Source organism: Staurois parvus, unplaced genomic scaffold, assembly GCF_062004578.1.
Source record: "Staurois parvus isolate SC_StPar_1 unplaced genomic scaffold, SC_StPar_1.0 ptg000827l, whole genome shotgun sequence".
Classification (NCBI taxonomy): domain Eukaryota; kingdom Metazoa; phylum Chordata; class Amphibia; order Anura; family Ranidae; genus Staurois; species Staurois parvus.
Window position 1 is genome coordinate 8,181,778 of NW_028318623.1, and position 8,841 is coordinate 8,190,618.

An 8,841-nucleotide genomic window follows, 5' to 3' on the forward strand; every position below is an offset into this window, starting at 1 on the left:
ACTTGAAAGAGCTTCCTTTTGGGTTGGACCAGCCAGCCTGCATTCTACCTTCCTCGTCAGTGCTGTCTTTAGTTTGGGCCTACTCTCTGTTAACTCTCCACTCCTTTGAGTGTAAGTTCCCAGTCGGATGGCTTCCCAGCTAAGCTGTTGTACTGTTGCAAGGTCTTTAATACAATGGTTAATGAATACCTGGCCTTTGTGTGTTTACTCCCACCGCACCACTCTGCACCTACCCAACAAGCATAACCAGCAGTTTCCTCCTTGGTCCATGATCATCTACTTTTTGCTTTCTCTTTTTCCCTTTTGCTCTGCCCCTTTCCTTTCTGGTCAGCTACTCTTCCTCCTTCTCAACCCTTCTTCGTGTTCTTTTATTATGTGTTGTCCCCCTGTCACGCTTGTCATGCCCTCTCAGTTTAGCTAGATAGGTTTTTGAATTTTTCTTTAGATAGAGGCTGAGGGGTGAGTCAGCCTGGTACTGAGGCAGGAGTTCACCTCAGGACAGGCTGGGAGTAGCTCTTGAGACCCGTTGCCCAGGTATATCCCGAGTGCAGCTGAGTGGAGAAGAGGATTCATCCGAGGTCTGGGGAGGTAGAGCAAGGAAACTTAGTGCTTCTTAAAGAGACAGTGCTATTTTTCTTGATCCACATTTTGTACAGTTTTTTTTGCTAAGAAGTTTGTCCTCAAGTTTTGCAGTTCATTGGGCATCCTATATACCCCTAGATTCCATCCAAATTGTTAACCCCTTATTAAAAACAACTAAAAACCAGCTCTGGACATGCAAGTGTGGGAGATGCGTGTTGCCTGGCCGTTCAGAGCATAGGGGGATTCAAAACAAATTCAGCGACCCTCAAAGGATAGTGCTACACATCCCTCATGGTCGATGTTCATCTTCTGCTCTATCTGCCTAAATCTTCACCATCCATGGTCAGCTTGAACTCTGTCTCCCCTGAGATAAATGATAAATTTAGTACTACAACATACTTAAAGTAGAACTGTAGACAAAACTTTTTTTTTTTTTATTTTGGATAGAGTAAGGGAGGGTTAGAAACTCTTTCAATTTCTTTTTTTTTTTTTGCCATCTGTGTCCCATTGGAGAGATATACCTATACTTCCTGCACCATAGCCAACCAGGAAGTGAGAGGGAATCACTTAATCAATTAAAGGAATCCCCTGGGACCCTCAGGTTACCAGAACTAGTGTCCCAATTGGAAAATTTCCATTCTATTACTTTTTCGGTGAAAACACAAAATTTTGGATTTTCTTTTACTTTCCTTTTCAATTATAGTGGTAAGCAGGACAAATATAGAGTGTGAATCTCCTTAATGGGCTCACAGACAGCAATAAAAACCTAGCAGGGGTTCTAATCCCTCTTCACTTTATCCAAAACTAAAAAAAAGTTTTGCCTTTAGTTACACTTTAAGCTTATAATAAATATTCAGCTAAATACTGTCAGATTGGGTAGTAATGCATACAAGTATGTTAAATTACTAGAGAACAAAAAACATTCATCCTAAATTAACTATTTATACACGAGTACACACATGCTTGCTAAAGTACAATATATATTATATTTAGTGTGTGTTTTATGTATTTAATTGTATGTATATTGTTATTTGTCTTTAGGTTTTCCTTTGGGATTTTTCTAAATTAAACAACTTGCAAGAAATGATTTATCATATGTCACAGGATAATAAAACAGATGCGTTCACCCTGGAAGATCATTGTACCCCTTCTTCACTACCAATACTTACCAGCCTTGAATGTCCAGAAGAAAAATATATTAAATCAACTGAAACAATTTGAAAAAGTGGTAATGCACTTGCAAGTGTTGCATTTGAATCAAGCCCATCGTGTATCCATATGGCTGTAATCAGAGCACCAATGCTCAATGCAATCCACCATCATCTGGCCAGCCTAAGGGAAGTAGGAGAAGCCGAAATGTGGAACTGTACCTACTGAAGAAAGGCAATATCCAAGTAGAGTTACTTAGGTCTGTTTCAGTCAGGCACATGGGGCCATATAATGTAAAATTCAGGTGTATTTCTTTGCCGGGAGCCACAGGAGCTGTGTAGAGTCAACCATAGAAATCAAAGGCTGTATGTGGGTATATACCGGTACTTACAAACACAAACGTATGCGTACAGACATATTATTATTATACAGGATTTATATAGAGCCAACAGTTTGCTCAGCGCGTTACAATATAATGGGAGACAATACAGCAACAATACAGTTCAATATAAGAAGGTTAGGAGGGCCCTGATCCTTGGAGCTTACAATCTAAGAGTGAGGGGCTAGTGGTACAAAAGGTAATAACTGTGGGGGATGGACTTGTAGAAGGAATAGAAGATTCCATTATTAGCTGAGGGCAGGATAGGCTTCCCTGAAGAGATAGGTTTTCAGAGATCGCCTAAAAGTGAGCAGAGTAGGCGATAGTCTGTTAAATTGGGGTAGAGCATTCCAGAGGATGGGGGAAGCTCTGGAGAAGTCCTGGAGATGAGCATGGGAGGAGGAGACAAGGGAGCTAGAGAGCAGGAGGTCACGCGAGGAGCGGAGAGTACGATTTGGGTGATATTTGGAGACAAGATTGGTGATGTAATTTGGGGCAGAGTTATAAATGGCTTTATATGTTATTGTTAGTGTTTTGAATTTTATCTGTTGGGCAATGGGAAGCCAGTGGAGGAATTGGCAGAGAGGGGTGGCAGATATGGACTGGATGACATATGTCACTGGATGCAAATAATCTCACAAACATTATGTTTCCAGGTTCGGGGAGCATGCATATGTTTGGTGCATGAAACTTTGATTATCTCAAGGTAATCGTTAGTTATACAAATGCTGCCATTGCTGTTCACCTTCAAAAAAAAAAAAAAATAGACATGGGGGACTGAAATTGACTTGCTATGAAGAGCAGGAAGTGCAGAATCCTTTTTGCATCTGGATTGGCGCTCTGGGGTCAGGTGCCCAGGGCATGTAAGCGGATGCATACAGGATATCTGTGAATGCTTTCTTTTGCCCTGTCTGCACTTTGAGGGGTTCCTGTATTAAGTGTATTATTCCTGGTTTAGTGAGTTTCAGGCTGCCCAGAGCTGGGAAAGGCTTAAGGTGATTCTCACCCTCTCCCAGGGATTCATGGTCCTGTCTCTTGCTATAGGCCCAAAAACACAAGGGGAGGAGGCCTTGGTTCTGGATATAGAGGAGATCACGGCTCAAAACCGATGATTCGCTGTGGATAGTCTTGTGCAGGAGGGTCAGCGAACCTGATGTATACCAAATCCATCCAAATGTTTTATGACTGTGACCAATAGACAGTTACACCTCCATGGCAAGTCTGGTAGAGAGAGGAAGCGGTCTCCAAATTACATGTGAACCGCAGCCCCCAACTGTACGTGTGAATGAGCCCTAAGAGTGCCGCTGCCGGATGCAACTAAGGGCTCATTCAGGAGTGCAGCAAGCACTGCTGCTCCGCTGAAAAGCAATCCAAGTGTGTTTGACAGGTGGTGGGGAGGCGATATGTTGTCTCTTCACCACCTGATTTAAACCCATGATTGCTTTGCAATACACACAATTGCGACAACGTAGTACGGCAATTAGTGATATAAATCGGGTGTGAGGAGACAACACTGTGCCCGGTGATCTTTGACTTCTTCCATGTTGTTCAGGTAGATCTCCAACTCTTTAAGGTTGCCTACCCCTGCCCTTCACCATCCAGCTGGCCAGGGAGCCAGGAGGGCGATGGCTATACATCTAGCAGCAGTGACAGATTACCATTCACTGGTTACGGCCTTACAGATGTGCCTTTATTCACCTCCTTTCATGTGATTGTAATTCATCTGTGTTGTAATAAATGTTATGACAGCTTACACTTAGAGGTGCCTTCCACAGGCTTTTCTTTGGTCCTGGCGCACCTTCATGGGACTGTGCTATGTAGTCCCTACTGATTACGTGGCACCGCTATTAGGTCATCCGTGTTGGATTCTACCTGGAGCCAGGAACCCACCAGCAATGGACTTGAGCTGAGGAATTTTACAGTGGGAAGGTGTGAACCTGGGCAGCCTTTATGAGTTCATGACTGTTGTTGTATTCTCTGTAAGACTACATGGACTGTACAGCTGCAAGTCTTCAGTAAAGTTACTATTCAGTAAGGATCATTCTATTTCCCCTTATATAATGCATCAATCCTTTCATTTTTGTCTGAAATAGAAGTAAATGGATTCCATGCACAGAGATTGGTATCAAAAGTGCTCTCACAGTCACCTATTGGCTTTGTTGCCTTGCTGTACAGAGTGATTATTGCTTGTACTGGTTCTATGAGTGTCTTTTGAGGATAGGGAATGATCTGACACATTTTACATGATTCTGAATAGGTGCTGCATAAACAATTCATTATATAGTAAAAAAAGTGAAAAAAAAAAAAAACCAAGTGGATTGTTAAACATTTCCTAGAATGGAATATTAATTTGTATATATTATGTGCCAACTATCTAAATAATTCCTAAACCAGAGTTCTAAACTGTAACTGGTTCCTGCCCGGCCTATTGTACAAAGATGGCAAGACGGGACCGCTCTTGTACTGTTGTACTGGGAGCAGGGGTGGACTGACAACTCATGGGGCCCCCGGGCAATAGGGGATCATGGGGCCTCTGTGTCCTTGCCCAAACTCAAAAAAACCTATGAATAAGGTACCAGGGGCATCTCACGGGGCCCCCTACTGACCTCGGGCCCTCGGGCACTGCCCGAGTTTCCAAATGGTCAGTCCACCCCTGACTGGGAGGGTGTCATATGTTGTCCTCTCACTTTTCCACACATGGATTCCCCTTGGGGCACGCAGCGCAAAGATTGGTGGTGAGCTGCCCATCATAACAGAGGACGGAACTCTGAAATAAATATTCCAGCAACCCCCAATACTGGCCTTCAGACAACCCCCCAACCTCAGAAATAAACTAATCAGTAGGAAACTTCCTTCTGATTATGAGGTCACAAATAATGGAAGCAAACCCTGCAATAAAAAATGCTGCAAGCTGTGCAACCAACTCAATCCATCAAAAAGTGTCAGACACTCAAAAGGGATCTTCAATATCTCCGGATCATACAGCTGCACCTCCAGTAATGTTGTGTACCTTATCCAGTGCAGAAAGTGTAACAAAGGATCTTATGTTGGCGAAACAGGACAGAAGTTGCAAACAAGGATGAATTTACACAGACATACCATCAAGGAACATAAAGAAGACTACTTTTGCACACCTGTGGGGCACCATTTCACACAACCGGACCACATTATGGAAGACCTCAATGTTTTAGTTCTTAAAGGAAATTTCAAATCCATTCAGGAAAGAAAAACTTTTGAACTAAGAATGATAATTCTATTTGACACAAGAGATAACGGCCTGAATTTGGACATGGGATTCCTCAATCATTATCTGACATATTTATGACTCCTTCTGTGAGTGCTGTCCCCCCCCCCCCCCCCCCAGTCTTTCCTTTTGCTTTGCTGTTCTTATCTCTAGGTTAACCCTAGGCTTGTGTTTCTTTCTGCTTTTTTTTTTTCTCAATCCCCACATATCTTCTAGCATTCTGCTAAAACTTTGTAACAGTACTGCTTGGACCTTGAAGAAGGGGACATACCCCGAAAGCTTGTCCTCAAAATTATATGTTAGTGCAAATAAAAAAAGTATCACGGACAGTACTCAATTGTTTCTGGCGCAAGTGCACTAATACGGCTACAATCACCTCAAGCATGATCGAAGATTAAATCGAGAATTTTTACAAAACAATATAACTAAATAAACATGAACATAGGGGCACATCATACAAATCTCATAGGCCCCTTTAGTAAAATATACATATATACTGTAAATAAAGTAGAGTTGAAGTGAACTGGAGTGCTGGATATTGCCACCACTAGTTGTCTATTGGGTGAGTACCAAGACCAACCAGATGATAAATCAAAGGAACAAGATGCAATGTTTATATGGAACAAGATGGAGGCCAGAATGGCTCTCCAATAATGCTGCAAAAAAAGATATAGCAGTAAGATCAACTACAACATACAAACATTTTTTTTCTTTATAGTTAATCTTACTCTACATAGTTGTTCGTTTCCTTTAAAGACTACCTCTTATATCTGAAAGGTTGACTCAAGCACCTATTCCTTATATGTCTTGGAGATCTAGAAAGATATTCGTGCATGAATGTGTGAATTTTGGTAGCTGGAAGGTCCTAATATTTTTAATCTTGATAGTATAAAGAATCGATCTGATAATTGTGACTAATGCTTTGCTTTGTGGTGACTTAACCTGGTCATACACTGCTCGATTCCTGTGGGCCTGGCTGAAATTCAAGCAGTATAATGTGTTGTTGGTATAGCTCTGTTCAACAATATTCAATTGTTCAACTTTTGTTGAAGAAGTTTGTTGGAAAATTGTTGAACAGTATCTGTAGCCATGACAATAGATCAGCTTGGGGGAAATCGTCCATGTGCATTGTTAGCATGGATGGAGGAATCTGTTAGACCTCTTTGGTTCAGCCAGTGGGCTATCAGGCTGCATTACCAGATAAAAGAAAATGTAAGCTCAACATTTTATATTCCTAATATGTGCCTGCTGTACCATGTACTTGTATGAAAAAGTATTCTGGTCCCTTTATATTGCTTCCTTTGTGTGAAATATCTGGTGTTCCTTCCAGTTGTTCTGCTTTCCTATTAAAAACTGATCACTCTAAGCACAAGAGCACAGTTTGGTCAGTTCTCTAGCTATGCTGCAAACTCAGCCTACTCTCCTCCAATGATCAGACCTATTGGGGTTTATTTACTAAAGCTGGAGAGTCTAAAATCAGACTCCCTTCTGCATAGAAACCAATCAGCTTCTAACCTCAGCTTGTTCAATGAAGCTTTGGCAATGAAACCTGGAAGCTGATTGGTTTCTATGCAGAAGGGAGTCTGATTTTGGACTATCCAGCATTAGTAAATAAACCCCATTCTGTCACCCACCCACTGCACAGTCATTCACTGGAAAGATCAGTGTGCTGCTGTTACTCCTCCTCTAGCTCTTATGCACCTGAGAACAGAGGGAATGTGATTATGTATATTAAAAAAAGGTATTTATATTTTTTTTTATATATATACACACACAAATGTTTTGCCTTTTCATTTCTATTTTAAACTGAATGGGTGGTTTTACAAGGTGAGGGTTTACAATCACTTTAAGGCACCTGGTCAGAACTGGTGTATCTTACTGGTCCATCAATACACTAATTAACACTCCTGGCTGTCCCATCCTTTACAATGATTTTAAAGATAAAAGATTTAATTTTTTTATCTGATACATGATATGTGGTTCCAATCATGTAGGGATCAATATATGACATGGAGGATTATATACAATTTAGCATTACAAAGCATGCATTAGATCAGTGTTTTTCAACCTTTTTTGTGCAAAGGCACACTTTTTTCATGAAAAAAATCACGAGGCACACCACCATTAGAAAATGTTAAAAAAATTTACCTCTGTGCCTATATTGACTATATATAAAGTAATTCTCTTGAATAGGAATCAAACACAAAGAAATTATTTTATAATTACTTTATTATGAAATAATAAAGTATTTTATAATTGGACCCGGGGGCCGGACCAAGAGTAGATGAATGATGTGTATGTGTCATCCATAGTAAGTATAGTAATATTCCCCCATAGTAAGCATAGTAATTAATCCCCCATATAGTAATTCATCCTCCATATAGTAATTCATCCCCCATAGTAATTCATCCCTCATATAGTATTTCATCCCCCCATATAGTATTTCATCCCCCCATATAGTATTTCATCCCCCCATATAGTATTTCATCCCTCATATAGTAATTCATCCCTCATATAGTATTTCATCCCTCATATAGTATTTCATCCCTCATATAGTATTTCATCCCCCATATAGTATTTCATCCCCCCATATAGTATTTCATCCCCTCATATAGTATTTCATCCCTCATATAGTATTTCATCCCCCCATATAGTATTTCATCCCTCATACAGTAATTCATCCCTCATATAGTAATTCATCCCCCATATAGTATTTCATCCCTCATATAGTATTTCATCCCCCCATATAGTATTTCATCCCTCATATAGTAATTCATCCCCCCATATAGTATTTCATCCCCCCATATAGTATTTCATCCCCCCATATAGTATTTCATCCCTCATATAGTAATTCATCCCTGATATAGTAATTCATCCCCCATATAGTATTTCATCCCCCCATATAGTATTTCATCCCTCATAAAGTAATTCATCCCTCATATAGTATTTCATCCCCCACAGTACTATTCCCCCCCCCCCTTCTAGTAAGCCAAGTCCCCCGTGTCAATTCACTTACCTTTTGCGTTCCTCTCGCTGTCTTCCCGCGCCGTTCGGGTCTTCAGGGCGGACTGTGAGAGGAGCCTAGCTCCCCTCCCCTCACGTTCGGCACGCTGCCCCGCCTACACACATCCTGACAGCCACATCCGCAAGCCGGATTAAAAGGTCCGCGCGGACTTTTGGGGCTGCCAACCGAGAGGAGGCAGGGGAGCGGCCGACCGAGAGGAGGGAGGGGAGCAGGCGCCCGGCACACAGAAGAGCCGCATTAGACTGGGTAAAGAGCCGCATGTGGCTCGCGAGCCGCGGCTTGCCGACCACTGAATCATTAGATTCTAATGATTGGTCTATTTGTGAGCCGAAGCCACATGTTACAGATGAAATTGGAATTTTTCCCACGGCACACCAGACAATATCTCACGGCACACTAGTGTGCCGCGGCACAGTGGTTGAAAAACGCTGCATTAGATTATAAAATACAATGGCTTATCTT

General features: G+C 41.5%; 1 protein-coding gene across 1 annotated transcript in view; it reads left to right on the forward strand.

Moving 5' to 3' along the window:
• The window catches only part of LOC149443909 (cell adhesion molecule CEACAM4-like), a 36,537-nt gene extending 32,310 nt beyond the window's left edge, over window positions 1–4,227 (forward strand). The window contains exon 8 of the mRNA XM_089655229.1: window positions 1,624–4,227. The gene's annotated coding sequence lies outside the window, so the exon portion shown is untranslated. The remainder of the gene's footprint in view (window positions 1–1,623) is intronic.
• The last annotated feature ends 4,614 nt before the right edge of the window (window positions 4,228–8,841 follow it).